Source organism: Dermacentor silvarum, chromosome 1, assembly GCF_013339745.2.
Source record: "Dermacentor silvarum isolate Dsil-2018 chromosome 1, BIME_Dsil_1.4, whole genome shotgun sequence".
Taxonomy (NCBI): Eukaryota; Metazoa; Arthropoda; class Arachnida; order Ixodida; family Ixodidae; genus Dermacentor; species Dermacentor silvarum.
In genome coordinates, this window is record NC_051154.1 from 26,192,726 (window position 1) to 26,212,586 (window position 19,861).

At 49.1% G+C, this 19,861-nt stretch overlaps 1 protein-coding gene across 1 annotated transcript in view; it reads right to left on the reverse strand.

Moving 5' to 3' along the window:
- The window catches only part of LOC119458381 (cyclin-dependent kinase 14), a 138,664-nt gene that overhangs the window by 34,022 nt on the left and 84,781 nt on the right, over window positions 1-19,861 (reverse strand). The gene's annotated exons all lie outside the window — the stretch shown is intronic.

Consider the following 19,861-nt stretch of genomic DNA (forward strand, 5'->3'; position numbering starts at 1 on the left):
GCTGGTAGTTGCTGTTGTGTTGTGGAATCCCAAACCAGCAATGTACACACCAAAGGGTTGATGCCAACAGTGAAATTCCACCGACTCGCAACAGAATGCACGAAACAGACAGCCGACAAGCATGGATTACATGTGCGCAGTACAGCGTAAGTAAACTCTTGCTGCAGGCGCTGACAGTTCTCGTCGGAGTTGACGCGTCCTGAGAAATTGATTATGTGCACTATGCACTGAACAAGACCGGAGTTCATTCCTGCATCACTAGTACACCAATCAGTCGAGATTCTGTGAGGTACAAGGCCGCTTCCTGTTTGCACCGGCCTAAGTGAAGCAGAAACGACTCGCACGCACTACTTAAAATGCGTACACATGCCATAACTATTCAGTGCGGTGAAATATTCTGTACAATTCTGAATCTGTTGACGCAAAGGCAAATGACGGCTGCACGCTCGCACACAGCGGAAGACACAGCGGCCCATGCACTTGCCGCAGGAAATGCAAGGCGACGAAAGCTTCGTAAAAAAATCATTACTCGTTTTTGCGCGTATTTCAGTTTTCTAGCGCAAAGACGCAGCGAACAAGCTATTGCTATGGGAGTAGGTATATATAGCCTGCATGGTCACGCGTGCATTTTCACGTGTATAGCCGTCCTTGACTTGTGAAACGCACTTCGCCCCGACGAGGACGACGCCATCTACGCTTAACGGAGATTAACAATTAATGTTGTCTTCTCCGATCGGGCGGGTCGTCTCAATGATGCGTTTTCGAAGACTGGTCCATTCAGTGGCGCGATGAGAGACAGTTGCTCCAAACGCCCACTGTACCTGTCGTACTTACTGTATTTTACTGAGCTTACATTACTTTTTACTTAATTTCTTCACAAGCACACACTAGAGCACTGCACGGGCCGATTTTTTCAGCCCGGGCCCGGCCCGGGCCCGTTGTTACGTTGGGTGGCCCGCCCGAGCCCGATCAAAACTTTTATGGCGAGACCGGGGCCCGGCCCGGGCCCGTAAATAATCTACGTTACCCGCCCGGCCCGGCCCGCCACCCCTTTACCTTAGGCCCAGCCCGAGCCCGACTCTAAACCGGCCCGAACCTGGCCCGAGACCGAAAAATAATGTTTTTCAGAGTTGAGTCGCCCGAGAATAACTCACTGCACGTTACATGCACACCACCAGAAAGCCCGAGCCCGGCCCGGGCCCGGGTCAAAAAGCACACGCCGTGCCCGAGCCCAGCCCGAGCCCGTGAAAAAACAGTTCTACCCGGCTCGGCCCGGCCCACGGGCCCGGGCTTTCGGGTAAGCCCGAGCCCGTGCAGTGCTCTAGCACACACACACGCGAGGGGGGAGGGGGGGTCCCATGTCTTTGATATACATACATAGAGGGTGCTTAAACTACCGAAATTTAGTATAGATCACGGCACGTAGAGGAAAGCAGGCGCTTCCCCCCCCCCCCCCCCGGTCGGGCCGATGAACCCCCCCGAAAAAAATTTCTGGCTACGCCCCTGACAGCGGAGCTGTTAGTCGACCCTTCGTCGTCCGTGTAGTCCGTCACGTGAAAGTAGAGGATGAGAGCCACACAGAGAGAAGGCGCGGCCCCCTCCCCACCCTCTCCACGGAGTTTTCCGGTCCGGCGGGAGCGTGCGGCCGCAGTAAAGCACGGTTACGCACCAGGCTGCGCAACTGGCTATGCAAGAAGAGTCCAGGGGCCGTATTCTGAAACGTTCGCCTAGGCGAAATTTCGCCTAGGCGAAATCAGCATGCGCGCTGATTGGCTGGTTGAGCAAATTGAATGACGTCGGGCTCAACCACCCAATCAGCTCATCCAATTTTGCTAAAACAGCCAATCGGCGCACGCCTGAAAGCGGAAAAAGAAATTTCGCCTAGGCGAACGTTTCAGAATACGGCCCCAGGTGCGCAAGTTATCGCTTTTTAAGGCTCCGAAAGATGAACACCAAAGGCTTCCTCATATTGGCAAAGCCTTTAGCGCAATTCACAAAAACAGGGACGTGACAGAGACAAAGGATAGCGCTGTCCTGTGTCTCTGTCACGTCCCTGCCTTTTTTTAATTGCGCTAAGGCTTTGCCAATATGACGAAACCGTACCAACTAGCCCAAGAATCAGCCTTGTTGAACCAAAAGCTTGTTTGGCAGCAAAATCTCCACAGGCTTGACAAGCCGCTAGACCCTGATTGAGCTGTAATTGTGAACTACACTTCGAGCCGCATTTTATCTTGACGCATTATGTCCACATGAACAATGAAACTGAAGTTACAATTCCGACGCTTGCTCCTAACGCTTGATCCACTTTTATATTAAAGGGTAAACAAGTCTCACTCGCCGTGGTTCCTTAGTGGTTACGGGGTTGGGCTGTTGAGCACGAGCTCGCGGGATCGAATCCCTCACTCGCCGTGGTTCCTTAGTGGTTACGGGGTTGGGCTGCTGAGCACGAGGTCGCGGGATCGAATCCCGGCCACGGCGACCGCATTTCGATGGGGGCGAAATGCAGAAAACACCCGTGTACTTGGATTTAGGTGCACGTTTAAGAACCCCAGGTGGTCCAAATTAATCTGGATTCGTATCCCACTACGGCGTGTCTCATAATCAGATGGTCGTTTTGGCACGTATAGCCCCATATACTATTACTAGTAAACAAGTCTCGTGATGCAGCGCGGAGAAAGTCGCACGAACACTTGAAGCTTAGTCGCGTATGAGGGTAATTATACCAAGCCGTTGGACAGTGGTCGACTGAAAAGCGAGTATATTGTGTAAATAAAAGTGCATTGGTGTGCTATATCACAACTTTGTTGCTTATTAATTGTTCATAACTCTACCAGCAAATACACACGCAAAGTGCCTCGAGCGGCCAGTCGCGTGGCAATTTTGCGTGTGTTCGCGGGCTTCTATCACCCTCGAAAAAACACATTCATGTAGCACGTATTGAGTAAAAGAAACCTGTCTCGGGAGTTTTTCATGTTGCTCTTCAATTTTCTCATTGGCACTTTTCATATCTCATTGTAATATTTGAGAAGTTGAACAATTAAGACTAATTATGTAAGTAGGTGGAATGCAAAAAAAATAATCTGGGTATCTCCAGGCGACGGCAAACATTACATTGGTTCTGTCCCGCTACGTGGCATCTGCATATATTTAAATCTTGGTGCATCATAGTTCGGACACCCTGCATATTGCAGTCGGCTATCCAGCTCAGCCGCTCTAGAAAATAGCGTTAAGCGTTCGCAAAGACTCATTTTACGCTTTAAGTAAGTAAGTAAGTATTTTATTTACAGTAAGCAATATACAAAGCTCACTGCAGGGGCAGGGGCTAAAGGCATTCAAGCCTGTCTTGCACGTTAGTATATATAAAACAGTGTCGATAATAATCCAGAGAAACTGCAACGAATACCACTGCGAAATGCGAAGTATTGCGGCTGTGTCTCTATATACCAGACGATTCCACAACCACAACACGTACAGGCAAGTGACAGTATTTGAATTTTTCCATATGCATAACGAAGCTGCAAAGAATAAAAACCAGAAGCAAAAACATTTGTCCCTCGCTAGTCGTGCATTACTTCGTGGCGGTGAACTTCAACCGCCGAAAACGCCGGACGAAGTGGTTGTCCTAACAGCGCGACGGCCCGAAAGCTGACGCGCTTTCAAGTGCGGCCGACTACAGCGCCGCCGCATCTTTCTCCCCCTCGAGGCCCTCTCCAGCGGAGGCGGTCGCGCCACTAGAAGACATTCTAGTTCACTATACCAGTACCCCGTCAACACGCTCCCCCGTCGCATGCTTTCACTCGCCGGCGATTTTATCGCTCGTGGACTTCATACGGAACCTCACGGCAAAGCACCAAGAAACAGTCTACCATAACGAAGACAACCACAGCTCCGCTGTTTTGACAGATTTCACTTCGTGGAACTGGCTTTAGTTTTTTTGAAGTAAAATTTCCTGTATGGCGCCCTGCGGCGCCGGGTTTTATTTTTGGCTCAATTGGCGGGCGATGGAACAGGATGGCGCAGGAATTCCACCCCTGCGCATGTACACAGGCAATAAATGATTGCCGTGCTAGAACGAGGACTGTTTCGATAATTTTTATAATTTCTTATATCATTTTGCCGTCTGATGTTTGATAATAGCGGTTGCGCCCTCGAAGTCAGCAGTTCGATCGGAAAAACGGCTTGCTGCAGCCTTTGCACTTGGTATAGGAAACTACTTGTCACCTAATGATGGCATGACTAGGTTTAATTAACCCTGTCATGCCATCATTTAACCCTGTCATGCCATCATCAGGTGACAAGTAGTGTAACCCTGCCGCCCTAAGGCAGGACGGGGCGATGCTTCGTTTTACTAGTTAAGACCATGCCACGGTTGCGCAAGCCTTTCCCGTGGTGGCCCATCTCCCAGAGAAGAGAAAATGCTCTCTTAACGAAGTGGCACGCAACACTTCAGCGGCACTTGGCCGTCGACCAAGCATCGGCTGATCCTGCAAGAATTAACTGGGGGTCCAATTCATTTACTTTCATCGCCCGAAGGCTTTTACAGAAAGGAGTGCTTTTAAACATAAAACAAAACATGTAAAGGAACTGTGTGGGTTACAAACTGTGCTACGCACTGCTGTTTTGAAGTTTTAGGTGTCCGGAATGGTTGCGATGACAAGGGATTCCATTCACTTTCACGCGCAAAGTGAGCCCTGTACACTAGAGGCGACAGTGTACCGCAACGCGGAAGGATTTTCTCGCCTTTATGGAAAACCAGTCGGCCCCTAAAGAGGATAAAAACCTTTGGTTCAATGTTTCAGCCGAAGCTACACCGCACGAGGGACAAAAAGTAGCTTATGCTTTATCCCGCAAAACACATTTGCCCCGCTGCAAGACACTGTAGTTAAACCATATAGTAGATAGAGAAAGAATGGCTCCGCAAATGCGCGCACACGTGTCCACTTCGTCTTGGAGTCGGTGCGCGCCAGACAGTGGAAAAGGCGACGGTCAGTCACGCGCTTCTTGCACGCAGCTTGACAGCCGGCCGGCCTCTCATGCAGGTCCGCTCATTTACCATAATCCACGAAATGCGATTGATCGGCGCACACCAAGCTGCTCAGACGCGTCCGACTGCGAGACGGTTCAGCGTGCTTTCCGTGTCCCATGCGGTTACGCTGGAAGACAGCGGCCAGGCCGAATGTCAACCGCTGGAACGATATAACGCACGAAGCTTTGCGGCCTCACAACATGACAGCCATGACAAAACCGCTCTCGGTGAATTTGCTGTAGGATCCCGCTTTCCAATAATGTTCTCAATTTCAAGCAGCACGCTAATCTAGTTCACTGTATATGCTGTCCCACTAGAGACGGAAATTTTCGGAAATATTGAAGGCAAAAAAAAAAAAGAAAAAAGCCAAATTTTTGATCCACAAACATCGGATATTGTTGGGAAGATGCCCTGACACATAATGAAAGGAACCACAGGCAACGGTTCCTGCAAGTAGATGTCACCACTCGTACGGCAAACGCCAACATTATAAATGTGTTTATATCAGCATTTTCATTCGCTCATTCACTTAGTGGCTTTTTGAATTCCCATCTGCCGACCACAAAAGGTGCTCTTGTACTCTTTCGGAGGGAGGGGCAGGCGCACTCGCAACACAGATTTTCGGGGCAGTCTGTGCGGACGATTGCTGTGCCGACGATATCAAGAAGATTCGCCATGGTGAGACCGAGGTGGACTGGCACAGCAAAGTTCTACTAAATGGTGGCAAAGGACCATATTCCATTCTGCCACTCGCTAGCGGTTGCACGCTGTAAGATTTCGAAAGAAGCATTATTCTTCAAAATCTAGCGCGTGCAATTATGTGCAACAAGGGAGCCCCCCGCCACCGGAAAACGACAGCATGAAGACCTCCAGAGAAAGTGACAGTCAAGGGCAGGAAGAAGTTACCTGTGGGGACTTTCGTTGATACATTAAGACCAATGCAAAGTTAAGCTCGATGAGGCTTTCACACAAGCGATGTTGGCAGTACGCCACGCACTGGCACGCAGTACGCCTTTGTCTCTTAACAGGAACAACCAACTAACGAAGATTTTTTTTTTTTTTCCCTACTCAGCTCGCCTTTGTGCCACACGGTAATTTAGAATGGAACTGTAGGATGACACGCTTGTTTCGACACTTAAATAGGCGTAATTATTGGACAATGCTGCACATTTTTGACAGTCTTCCAGTTCACATGTGCTTTCGAACTCGGTGAAATCAAAAGCTAATAATGTTCTAAGGGCCGGCCAGAACGTCCATATATATATAGACGAGGCAGGACGTCTGACTAGGCTTCCGAAGCCAGTTATTGCTGAGTCTCGGTGAATGAGCGCATTCTGGGACTGTTCTTCCTGCCGATTTTCATCTACAGAAGGTCAGATCATACGTCTTCCACGACAATTGATTGGTGTCGAGCTTGACGTACAGAGGAAGGTACTTACAAATATTGCCCACCACTTGACATCAAAAGTAATAAACCAAACGATTGTTAGCATAAATGCTTATACCCATAAAGTGACATTAACGCCCCTTGCAGGCGATTTACCTCAATCAGCCTTATTATTATACTATGCTTCTTTTTCCGTGCTTTTTATGCCCTGAATTTTTTTAAATATAGTTTTCAAAAATAAAAACTGTTATCGTCCGAGCCCTGGCATCTCTATTGCTTGCACCAAGGCAAACGCGCAACCAACGCTTCGCAAAGAGCCACCCGATCGCTCCCTTTTGTACGCACAGGCCAGTTCCTTTGTAAAACAGCAAAAAAATATGTTGTGAATGCGGGGCTTCGCATGGAAGACGAGGATCGGCAGGAAGCCGACACCGTTCGGCACACGACGAGCCACGCTGGCGCTCGTAAAGAAACGGAGGCCGTACGTCGACGTGGCTCACTCCTTGGCCATCTCCCACGCATCGTATATACACGCTCGTGTTCATAAAGGTATGGCTTCTCACGAAAACCATCACACTCTCTCCCCCTACATTTTGTTCGGCACTCGTAATAACGCGCCGCTTCGTCGCAGACGACGAGTGAAAGAAATGGGGCGCAAGGGAAGCCCCAGCCGATCAATGGGAGAGCACGCGCAAGAAATTCTAAGAAGAAGAAAAAAGTTTTCTCCCGCCTGAGAAGCTGCTCGCTTCGAAAACAAGTGAGAAGAAGCCCGAACGGCAAGGTCCGTAAACAACCTTCGGGGCGGGCAACCCACGTGACGAAATGACTGTGCGTGGAAGTGAAACCAAACGCGGTGTAGACGCATTCGCTGCCGAAGGCGACGGCACCGATTCTATTCCGGCCACGGTGCAAGAATTTTCTTGCACCGCGATTCCGGCTAACAGTCGACGCAAAATAAATTTGTTGTGCTTTTCAACGTGAACTTTATAGATACCGTGTTTACCATAACGTTAGCCAAGCTGTTCAAAGAGAAAAAAAAAAAAATAGATTTAGAAAACGCCAGTGCAAGATACAATTATACCGAAGGTCTTAAAATCGTATCTTGCACAGTGTTTCTTAAACGTTTTCTCTTTAAACAGTTTGGCTGATGTTAGCTGGGACACCATATATACATAACGCGCACGCTCTATGATTGCACACGGCCCAAAAGTAGCAGCCCGTCGCTCCCCAGAATTTTCTAGTAAATGGTTGTTTATTAAAATAAATAGAATAAAATAAAGGAAGGGAACTACACTGCTGACCGCACTGTAACTGTCTGAAGCAGTCTGCTGTCCAGTGGATTCTGGTGTCAAGCAGGAAGCGGAAGCCACTGGAGCCCTGGACTGAGGGTACCACCCACGCACCTGCTCATTCTGCACTCCTTCACTTCAATAAAGTTTTCAATATAAATGACACCCGAACGGAGGTCAGAAGAGGAGAGCAAAGGGACAGGGAGAAGAGACAATAAAGAAGGAAGCGGTTTACATAACTACAACAGAGTGACTATATAGGTAAAGGTTTAACAGATGCTATTCCCAAACGGGGGGTAGGCGCGGCGGAAAGTCCGAGTGACGGCACGGTATACGCGCGCGAGGACTGTATAACAGCCAGACCAGACGCCTTCTCCTGGATTCCGTTGGAACGTTTTCACGCATTTACACTACGCATGAATCGATGCGATGCAACGCAATACCGAGTCAAGGTATTCGTACGCGCACTCCCTACTCTTCCCTGCTCCCTAGTCGCACTCTTCCATGACATATATGTTCGCTCGTGCACTTCGACACACTGAAGCATTTTCCGCCATGGAAGACGCGTGCTGCGTGACGGTAAAGAACGAGCATGCGTTGGTATGACGTGGCGATAAATGATGATTGACAGCCAAGCCAGTATTGAGAGTGTGAAGTGAGGAAAAGAAAGTTTCCGACGATCCCCACATCAGCCACGCCACGAACTGATTGACAATCATGTAACTAAAAAGGGGCACACCAACGTTCTTCTCCAGCTATCAAGAAAACAACGCGCCCATATACACAGGAATTCGCAGCATGTTCAGATTTATTCGAAAAATATACATAATAAATACATATACAGAGGGGAGGTAATTCATAGCAGGCCGTTGCATTTGATGCTTCCTCTCCGCTAATACACGCGGCGCACTGCGACCTACAGAATCCCAGTGACGACACAAACAGTTTACGAGTTTCACCGCGCGCGACCAATCGAGGAAAGAGTGGCAGAGAGCGCGAAATATTAATAAGCCGCGCGCGAGTCTAACCAGAGATATTATCAAATAATGTGAATTCCGTTCGTCGAAACTGTATACTGTTATCGGTTATCTCGGATCTGACCAAGCACTCGTGTGCACATGCTCTGTGACGTCACTGAGGAAAAGGGATAAAAAGCGGCTGTCTAATAAACACGGGGCTTTTTGGGTACGTGGCTACATCGGAGTGGCGTCAGTCTTTCGCCCGCATCAACGCTACGGCAGCGGACGCGACATGGTGTCAGAAGTCACCCCTTGATGTGCTTCCCCCTAGAATACAAAGATTCCGATTGAGGCTCATGCGATATCGCTTTTCAGTCTCCTATGTCCCTGGAAAGCAGATTGGCACCGCCGACGCCCTTTCTCGTGCACCTTGCACGGAAGCGGATTTAGAGATGGGGGAGCTAGATTGCAATGAAGTATCGAGCCATGCACAAGGCTGTATCAGCGAACTGAAATTTTCAGCCCATTGGAACAAAATCAAGTTCGCGCAAGAAAAAGACCAAACCTGCCAACAGCTTCGGTTGTATTGTAGGCAGGGCTGGCCACGTCGTGCCCTTACTGGTCGGAGAGAGCAAACCTTACAATATGTGACCGCGTGCTTCTGCATGGGTCTCGTCTCGTGGTGCCTCAGAATCTAAGAAGTGAAATACTTTGTTCATTGCATGTTGGTCACCAGGGCATTGTGAAATGTCGTGCAAGGGCCCGCGAATCGGTGTGGTGGCCCGGTCTCAGCGCCGAGCTAGGAGCTCTGGTAAACAGTTGTCGAGACTGCACGAGACTGCGCGTTCAAAAAGCCGAGCCCATGATGCCGTCAGAGTCTCCCAGCTTGCCTTGGCTGAAGGTAGGAGCTGACCTTTTCCATTTGCACGGGAGATCCTACCTTGTAGTCGTAGACTATTTTTCGCGCTATCCAGAGCTTGCCCTTTTATCTTCCACGAGCTCAGCGGCGGTGATTGCGCAAATCATGAGTATATTTGCTAGGCACGGGATTCCAGAACTTGTCGTAACGGACAACGGTCCTCAATTCGCTTCTGAAGAATTTGCATTGTTTGCGACAAGTTATGACTTCCATCACGTGACGTCCAGCCCCAGGTACCCGCATTCAAATGGAGCGGCCGAACGTACAGTGCAGACAGTGAAACGGATGTTGGAAAAATCTGTTGACCCTTACCTGGCCCTCCTAGCTTATAGGGACTCCCCAGGTCCGTTGGGTACAAGCCCAGCCCAGCTATTGATGGGCAGACGGTTGCGCTCTACGCTTCCCGTGCACCCGAAAAAGCTAGTACCGTCAATGACGAGTGGTCTCAGGAGCCTCCGACACAAAGACAAGAAAGTGCGGAATAAGCAAAAACTCGACTACGACCGTCGCCATGCGGTAACGCAGCTACCGCTACTCGCCCCAGGAAACCGGGTATGGATAAAAGACAGCAAAATTCCAGCGAAAGTGTTGAGTCCAGCCATGCGGCCTCGGTCTTATCGGGTGCGGACAGACGACGGGGTTGAACTAGAGAGAAACAGACGCGCGTTGGTCCGGCACAGTGAGCGAACCGGCGCGCATGACCCATCCTATGACTTCCCTGCGACTCCAGACGCTGCAGGCCAATCCGAGGAACACCAGGCCTCGGTAGAGCCTTCTGCGCTTAATCTAACGCCGGCTGCTGCCTCATATGAGGACGAGAGACCCGGTGGTTATATGACACGTTACGGTCGAGAAATAAGGCCGCCGCAGCGATATGGCTACAGTTGAAACCTGCATACTGCAGTTCGGTGCTCATGCGATTCATACTGATTTTATTTGTATGATTCATACTGTTTGGTTGTTTTGTGATTCATTTGTTTTCTATGTGTTGTCAAAAAAAAAAAAAAAAGGAAGATGTAGTGTTATCGGTTATCTGACCAAGCACTCGTGTGCACATGCTCTGTGATGTCACTGAGGAAAAGGGATAAAAAGCGGCTGTCTAATAAACACGGGGCTTTTTGGGTACGTGGCTACATCGGAGTGGCGTCAGTCTTTCGCCCGCATCAACGCTACGGCAGCGGACGCGACAGAAACCAACAAACGCTTCGTCTCACGAGTTGGTTAGTGCTATAGGCTAGAGTTTGTGACTGTTCGTTCTGAAATGAGCCATTTGAGAACAACCTGGCCGTTTCGAGACACGCTGTTTAACCAAGCTGAAAGCAGTCTTTTCACTTGAGGGCCAGTGGAACTTTATAGTTTCATCGGAACTCGGTTTTCCTCCGTGAGAACGACCACCAAATTTTGATGATTTCCACATACTTCTATACATCAAATATTTGCAACAGGCGTAATTTATGCATGATGTGCGGCTAGGCGAGCAAATTTATTTTCAAGGAAAATTCCTGCTTCCTTTGAAGCGGTATTGGTTGTTCGTGAAAAACAATACTTTCCCACAGAACATGAGATTACACGAAGCTCGCGGCCTCTCGGTGCACTGGTCATTGATGTCCCGAACTCATGGGCTCGTTGCTCCAGAATGCGGGTCACAGGACAGGCAACCCGAAAACTCAAAAGAAATGAGCCCTTCTCACAGAAAACAATCAGTACTACAGTAAGACATTACAAGCTAAAGGTCACATGAGTTATTTTCTATTGCTGGCAGGTCACAAGAGCTAGAGAAACCGCTACGGCTTCGAAGATCTGAAATGATACTATATAGTTATCAAACTGGGTAATTTGATGGCAAGCTTGATCAAGGTAATAAAAAGGAAATAAAAATAATATTCCCCAGCCCGCAAGTACCAAGAGGACAGTGAGAGACACTGTATTATCCATACGAATATATGTCCTCCTGTAATAGAGGCTATAAAGCCATCAAACGCCAACACGACTAATAAGAGCCGAGAACTATACTATATAACTTGGACGAAATAATACACGAGCGCGCAATAGAATACAGTAATCCGACGATTTCCTACAAACAACTCGTGAGAAAAACTGGAGACCGCACCGTCGATGCCACATAATTGAGTACGTCCGTTCAATCAAATCTTGCAATGAGACATCTGGGTTGAAGCACGCAGGCCGAAGCGACTGGCGCTGCGGTTTCGGATTAAGATGTAGACGCAGATCTAAGCGGCCGCTACCGGAATGGCCTCCGGGTCTCGACCGTGCCCTAGTTGCCCTCTCCGCCACGTGCGCAGAGCGACAGGCAAAACGACAATGCGGGCGGGACGCGGCGGCGCCGCCTGTCAAGCGTCTCGGGCGACCGCGCCTTGTCTCGATGGCCGTAGCGAAGACGTGACACCCTCGACGCCATACAAGAGAGCCCGCATTGTGCCCCAAATCACTTCGAGTCGCGGCTTTCCAGAGGCAAGGAAGCAGGTATAAAAGAATCGCGCGAACGATATCCACCGAGCGCGCGCTTTGTTCGAAGGAGTAGCAGCAGACTTGGGTCACGCAAAGCGCATCTTTATCGGGGAACAAAACAATCTCATCTGCCTTTTGTGCTGCCCCAGAAGGATGCCGTAGTCAGCCGCGTCGTAGATGCGATTGCCCTGCCCTGGCAGCTTCGCAGCGACCTTGTCACTCAGCGCGTGCAGGCACGATTCTGCAAGAGGACGGCCCGATGTGGGGCCTTTCACGTGCTCGCAATATCGGTCATGGCTCTCAATGTACTGCTGCGCCGGAGCCGAAGCTACGTTTATGCGACCACGGAACGCGCGAAAGCATGGGTCCCTATTTCGGCAACCACCGAGTAAATGTTTTACGAATGCTATATGCGCCAGGATGAGCAGTGAAATCGTGCATGAGATAGATAAAGACGCGGAAGAATAACTGCCGACAAAAATATTAAAAAACAAACAGAAAAGAGCAATACATAAAAGCCCTTTATCGTCCCGTTCGCACACGAAAACGAGGAACATAACACAACCGATGTTTATTCTTTATTTGACACAATATTTATTAATGACGTCGGCGCGTAATTAACATCGATACCATTACAATTTTTCAGAACACGCACAAAGATAATTTTCGTTGATCTTGATAGCTGTTTATCTGTGTTTATGTCATCTTCTCGATCCAGTTTAGATAAACGGTACTTCAATAAAGCGAACAATAAAATATGGTGAATTTCAACTTTAAAAAACACTGATTTTTCGCGAATTTCACTAGTTTTCTTCTTTTCTCTCCAAAAACATAACCCAGCAAGCAGACGTTCATGACTTGTCTGTTTTGATTTTTTTGTGATGACTGAATAGGGTCCCGCTTTTATATTGTAATTTGTTCGATCAGCTATAAGTTGCAACAACGTAGAGGCTTCGGCTAGTCAGTGTCGGCTGTCGAGCTATAAGTTGACTTGCGGGTATTCCGTAATCTTCACCGTTTGAGCAGTGGTTATACCCTAGGTTCATGTACTTGTTCGTCATTCATGGGGGTGCACATGTGGCGTTCATGTGACATGCCCACAACCAACCAAACATTTCCAGAAAATTGAACGGGAGCTCTATTACACCGTCACGAAGCGTTTTGAAACTTTCTGCTGCTGCCGATAGAACTATAATAAAAGTTGGGACGCCTGGAGCTTCCTCCGTTCAAAGTTAAAAAAAAAAGTCCTATAATAATGTGTTATTTGATAAGTGATTCAGGATGTATGACTAAATCTTGACGACTGGTCGAATTTAAGCACAACAGTGAACTGATTTTTTTGGTACGTTCTATTATAGTATACTATGCTAAGCTTTCGCAGGGAGAATAGCGCTAAAAAATCGATAATATACGTGGGCCAGTGTATAGGTAAACGTCGTGCAACGGCAGAACAAAATTTTCATGACTTGCGTGATCAGAACTAGCCGTCACATCGATCGTCGCGGCGTCGACTACCGGTACAACGCTGCAGTTTTTAATGCATGACACTGGTTCTCAGAGATCTGAACGATTAGCTGCACTCGATGAACAATCAAGACTCGCAGCTACCACTTGGCGAAAGTTGTTGCTCTTTTCATTTTCACGCTTTATCGCCCCTCCAAATTCAGACACGAGAACCCTTTCCACTGTAAAGTGCACGTCGTACACGCTCTTGCGGGACACATGTACCGAAACTCAAATAGATTTTGCATACTATGCAGGTGTAAGAGTACGTGAACAAAACTGCCGGCAACGTGAGAACAGGTCTAACTCAGGCGAGACATCACTCGGAGTGGGTAAAGAGGGCACAATGAAGATGGAGGGGCTAGGAGCACACAACTTTCTCGGCGCGTGCACGGAGACGCACCAGGAGAAGGGCCATCGTTGGAGAGCAAAAGGCACCCCAACCCATGTCGAATTTCGCGTGCTGCGATCGATGCAAGAACACTCGCGTTCGGAATTGATGATCTTGCTCCGGAGGGGGACCAGCCTCGGACGGAGCAGTTTCTCCTGATAAGGTCCTGACATGCCGATCGACCGCAATCGTTACGGACCGCGTGACGCTCTCCCGAGCCGCCCCGAGAGGGACGATCGTTGTCGCGGGCCCTCGCGTTGACGCTGCGGTGCCATTCTGCGAGGCGCACACTGGCGGGGACGGAGCCAACGTGGCACGGTTATACCAGGACTGCCGCGGCAGCCGGCGTTGCTTATGGATGAAGTTGCACGCGCGCCCGCTTGCGCGACCACCACGACTCAATAATTCAGCCGCGGTGGCGCACATTACGGTCAGCCTCGGACCGCGCGACAGCAAGACGAGACGGGTTCCCGAGAGGCGCACGCGCGCATACCAGGAGCGCGAGCGGGCGCTGAATAATGGAAGGCATCCGGGATGGACGACACTCTCGAGGCGCGGCCACACGTCCTGATCTGCTGCCGGGAACTCGAGCGAGAACACCACGCGCCAGGCCCGAAGTGCCGCGGCATCCGAAGTGCACAACAGTGCATGCTCTCGCGTTCCTATACACACGTACGGCGGCTCGTAGCTGCACCAATGAGCAGGCGACAAAAAGGGCGTCTCGGCGAAGGCGGACCGCGAACGACCGTTCGTTGCGATTACTGTTCACAATGCTCCTGTTCCCCGCTGCGCTAAGCTAATACGATTGGGTCTAGTCCCTGCAGTACACATGCGTCAGCAAATAATTTTGCCTGTAATTATTGCTGCGTGTTTTCGGCCTCTTCTGCATAGGCTCAAGCACACACTGATCACGCTTGCGCATAACGCACACATCACGCAACACCGATAGTGAAAAGAGATATGGAGACGCATTGGCGGTGTCGAGGTTGACGTTCGCGCTTACGCGCACCTGTTCCATGGGAAAACAGTGACGCTGGGAGAGGAACCCATGAACCAGCGTCCGAGTGCACTTCGCCTCATCCAAGTGTCGCTTCCGCTGGCACCGATGGCGAAGACGAACCACGTAACGCAGTATAAGGTCTCAGAAACTTGCGAAATAGAATACAGTTACACAGTAAAAAGCCTTCTAGAAGGCCCTTCCGACAAAAGAGGACGTTAATGGAGGCTTTACTACTATCCGCGAATGCTCCAAGAACTTATTTTGCGAATGCGTTGTTATCAGTCCAGAGCTCATAACACATTTCGTTACGGATGGTTCATTCTCAAACGGAAGAACACACAGTAGTGCTTAGTATTCCGCCGTAGGTTACATCTGCGATGGGACATGCATGTCCGTAGACGATCTCTGTATAGACGTTTATCTAATGCGTCACATGAGCACTCGCTCAAAAGGACACTTTATATATATATATATATATATATATATATATATATATATATATATATATATATATATATGGCGCCCCTGTAAATGACTCGTGTGCTCCATAGGTGTGCATGGGTAGGTGCAAGATTAATAATAGAATGAATGTAGGGAAAATGGCCAAGTTATTTTAGTTCTTCAGCTTCTCAAGATTATTCTCGCTCACTATACATACCGATAAGGCCAGTACACAAACACGCAAGAAAGTGGACGGCGGGACAGCCGTCACCGCAGCCAGGGTTATGCGTAAGTCGTGGCTTGGGCTCCCAACGGCGCCAGCGTTTTCTCGCAGTTTCTTTCCATTTATTAGCTTATCACACGTTTAACCCTCCTTCCACGATTCTCCCGAGTCTAACGAAGAAACGGCTCATTGTCCCTATGCTTTCCTTGGCTTCACTGCGTGATTTCATAGACGACGTATGTTCATTTAGGTTAAGCCACAATGAAACACTGAGCGTCACACACAGTTGCAGTCGCCGCTGCGCACTAGACCGCACTTTCGCCAGGGCTTGCGTATATGCCAGGCGCGGCAGCCCAACGGCGGGCGCAGCGGATGAGGGAGGAGCGGTCATCCTCCATCCGGCACGACAGACGCGCCGATGATGGGCCGCACGCGCCGGCGATCGCGAAGGCTGCTCACCCTACACAATCGCCAGCGCTCACTAATGGGGCGCTTTTATGGCGTGCACGTGCCGCGTTGACCACTGTCGTCGTCAACCTCGCGTGCACTTTCAGTGAAGTGGTGCCTTTTCCGCAAAGAACCACACGGAAGAAGAAGCAAAAAGCAAATAAATAAACTAATTACGCAAAGGGGACGTGAGGCAGTTTGAAGTGTGCGTTGAGAATGCACAAATTATCGCATGCCTCGCGGCGAAAATTAGACCACCTGCGTCGTATACCACGAGTGACGCGAGTGTATAAGCAAGTATGACAGCCCGACTGTCATGCCCGGTCAGCATTTCAAGCAGCATTCCCCCACAGAAAGTCGCCGTGGCTGCATCAGTTTCTCGCCAGTAGCCGCATGCAGCATGCAGCTAGTGAAAACACGGTACGGAGACGTGGCAGGACACGGGATGGCGGGAGAATAACCAAAAAGTCGCAGTTCCGCCCGGAAGGCGAAGCATCGATTGCGATAGCTAACTTGCAGGCAACTATACGAAGGATAGTAGTTTTATCGGCCGTATAAACATGTAAACATAGGCAGACTAACTAAATTAACAAGCATGGTGTCACGTGCAACATGAACGCATCTCGCTCGATGACCGCGGAAACTCCCTGTCAAAACGCTGTAGTGAGTAAGCGCGGCAGCAGCAGCGAGCGAATTGACCTTCCCGCCGCTCGCATCAACGCGAACTAAGCCGCGAAAACACAGCGCAGGGAGGACGGACTCTGCCCTTGACGCAGATGGCTTTCTAGATACAGCCGCCCGGGCGGGAGCGCGCGGCTGTATCTAGAAAGCCAAATGTCGGTACAATACCTACACAAAAGGTTCTGCCTCGTGCGTTATGACTCGACTGGCATCTCAGCTTTCATGTACTGTTTTTTTTTTTTTTACTGCCGCACTTTGCATTTGTTGTGCGTCAAAGTAACTGAGTCGATTTTCAACAAATAGAAGCAAGCGTTACAAAACATCACAGCAGCGAGCGTTACTATAGAGAGCTCATATATATGTTTCCCATCATTTCGGCCATAAAGAGATAATGAACACCCACTAAAAGGCCCACGTATTAAAGCACAGCCTTCCTAACGGTCTCTGAAGAAATTAAAACTTAAAAAGGAAATAGTTTTCATAGCCGGATACAAGACAGTAATCAGGCTGTGAAAAGCATGTCTTTTTGTTTTTACTTCTGCAAAAATTTCGAGTTGATTACGTTGTACCTATTCCTCAAGAACACGAAAGCCTAAGCGCAATTAAAACTTGTTTTATTTTCTTTTTAAACGTCGAAAACTGAGATAGCCGAGAGGCACATCCGATGCATGGAATAAGCACCGTCGCATACTACGCCCCAGTTTCAACTCAAAGTTTCAATTTTATGCAGTTGAAGTGGCAGGCAACGACAAAGAAAAACACGAACGTGCTTTCCCTGAGTCCCAACGATCATCGTCATAAAATTATGTGCGAGAGTAAATCCAGGAGTGTGGCGTATATTGCCTGCACGACAGGCTGCAAATAAAACGGTTAACTAAAGCTGCTGCTTTCTTGTTTTTCCTAAGAAATAAATCTCATGTTATTTCTTTTTGCAAAGAGCGCACACTGGGGAGTTTTAGAGATAGGTGACCCAAAGTTAGGGGACGCACTATCGGCCAGCCGTACAGAAGAACGAAAAGAGTACGAAAGGATGCGAAAAGAGCGTACCAAAGAGTTCGGGCTTTTGGTACGCAAAGCCGCTTGAGCACGCTATTTCTAAATAAAGCTCCCTATTGGCGTATGGCAGCATAGTCAAAATTAGTACAGCCTGGTTACCGACAGAGCCGTTAGATTCGACGGTCAAAAGAAACGAAAAAATCGATAGTGTAGGTATTTGCCGAGAGTGAACGATTCTACTATCTTTGCGATAAAGGAGAAAGAGGTTAGAGGTGAGGCAACTGTATACGGCACTCATGATTGACAACGCAAACAGGAATAGACGATGAGGAAAGGAGATAGGACTAGCGCTTATCTCCTTTGGCCTGTTGCTCTTTACGCCAATTCCCTGCCCTGCAACTGTACCGAGAGAATAATAAAAAAAAAAAAAACGCCGACAACGCGTTTCATTGACAATTAAGCGCCATCAAATACCGCGAATCGTAACAATCGGGCGGCACACCGTCCGCGCACTCCACGAGAAGTGCCCCATTGTTCGCGGACAAAACAAAATCGCTCTCTGCCGATAGCAGCACTGCTGGCTTATCAGGCGCCCAACCACAACATAGGAAACAGCACGGTCAGCGCTAGCGACGTGGAAAGTCGCGGGAACAGCCAGCACGTGATGCGCATGTAGAGCTACAAGCTGACTGAGCTGGATCGGTATTATCGATGCCCGCGCACTTGGAAGACTGCAGCACCAGGAGCGGTTCTGCCCTCGCCCAACGCCAAGGCTGGCACCAAGGGAAGCTGCTTTCTCGCTGCACTCATGGAGTGTCCCGTGGGCGTTGCGCGCAATTTGCGAGGCGGAAAGGCAAATCCGAATGGAGGGACGCGTCCTCTGTGTTCGCTGCTCTCGCGGCCTACAATCCGAGAGCGGAGGCTCGCTTTTCGGCCGTGTTTCGATCGAGGCCAAAACACAAAAATGACACTGCTCCTAAAGCCTCGCATCAAGGTCGGTCCGAGAGAAGCCGCCTGGCAGATTAATAAGCGCCGGCTCGGTTTCTTCCAGAACGCACTCAAACAAAACAACCAGTGCGATTTGAAATGTCGCTTTTTACGACACACGCGCACAGCTTTCCCATCGGAAGTCACGCCCTTAATTTAAAAGTTAGGAAGTTGATTGATTAATCTTCTGTAATTAGCCGTGTAATTAGTACACAAACGTGATCCTCGAACGAATATTCACGAGGGATCACTTTCTGAGGTACAATCACAATTTCGCGTGACTCGATCGGCACCCGACGTGTCGACGTGAACGACTGAAAGCGTTCCTCACTGCAGCCACCCGTAGACGACGCCGGGTCAGGCGCCGAGTGAAGAGAAATCTCGCATAAGTGATTGTATCTCCGAAAATGATCGTTCGAGAATATAGCCACAGGGTAAGACTACCGCCTCTTCGACCTCCGCTGAAATGCGAAGGATATCAAACTGATTCCGTAGAAGGCAAGCTGACATGCCCCAACGTGCCTGCACAGAGCGCGACGAACACCAAGAGGGATTTAGAAACAGCGTACCTTAGAAATAGCCTACCCAAGCGACTTGGCGTACCCAAAAATTGCGTCAGCAGCACTGCAAACGCGCAGAACCAAAACTCCGCTTGTGTTCTGGTTCCGCGTTCTTGCTGCACGTTCAGCCAACAGTGTCAGTGTCACCAAACTCTGGGTCCCCCATTTCTAAGAACTCCCTAATGACGCATAAATGCAATACACTTGAAAATACGGCGCGCGTTATGGAAACCAGACAACAGAACTGCCACAGTGTGACAATCAGGACTATACTCGTACAACGGCCACATGCCGAAATCCCCACCTTCCCAATGGAAGGTACAGCATCTCGTGAAAGCACGTTGTAATTGTCCGATACATAATTTCACTCCAGGGACAGCTCGCCCGAATCATTAAGCACGCGCGTAAATGGGTTTATAAATAATCAGCAGGCAAGTGACAGTAAGTTATGGTGTAGAAAGCAGCAAAATGATGCGAAGTAACAACAAGATTCCCGTCTTGTCGTTACTTCACATTACAAGTCATTTTACACCACAAACTATCAACAAACTATAGCCCAGCAACAAGTAATCATATACGACAA